Genomic DNA, 783 nt, shown 5'->3' on the forward strand with positions numbered 1-783 from the left:
CATATCATGATTGGGAGAGCTGCCGTCCTCCGCGCCCCGAGGATGATGATTCGAGGCTCCTAAGGCTCAAATGAATGAAATGTAATTGCCGAAGTTAACTGTGGTTGCATTTCAGTAATTACCTTCCCTGGCAAAAGATGTGTGAAAATATAAAGAATTTTCCATCATTAAAATCTATGATACAACACACATTAATGATAACATTGGCCAGTGGGAAGAAACAGGAGAGAGCCAGCACAAGGGGACACAGGTGGAAACTTAGTACCCAGATGAGCCACAGAGACGTTAGAAAGAATTTTTTTCAGTGTCAGAGTAGTTAATAAATCGAATGTTTTAGGCAGTGATGTGGTGGAGGCTGACTCCATACACAGTTTCAAACGTAGATATGATAGAGCCCAGTAGGCTCAGGAATCTGTACACCAGTTGATTGACAGTTGAGAGGTGGGACCAAAGAGCCAAAGCTCAATCCCCGCAAGCACAATAAGTACCACCTCAAGGATGACAACATCAAAGAACTGGCGACAAGTCAGTAAACGACCTATGAATCCAGCTGATAATTCTCGCACACACAACGACAACACGAGCCACTTTGTTGGCAATATAAAACATACCAAACCTACATCCTACAGGTAAGGGAATGGGAAGGGTGGTAGAGCTGTTTACTGGAGATAAGGGTTACATTACACAGCAAATCTTCGATATAGGCCAAGTACATTGTCAAGTGTTCTAGAACTAAGATAGTAGGTTATTAATACATCCCGGCATGCCTTACTCTAGGGCTGA

This window comes from Procambarus clarkii, chromosome 78 (assembly GCF_040958095.1).
Source record: "Procambarus clarkii isolate CNS0578487 chromosome 78, FALCON_Pclarkii_2.0, whole genome shotgun sequence".
Lineage (NCBI taxonomy): Eukaryota > Metazoa > Arthropoda > Malacostraca > Decapoda > Cambaridae > Procambarus > Procambarus clarkii.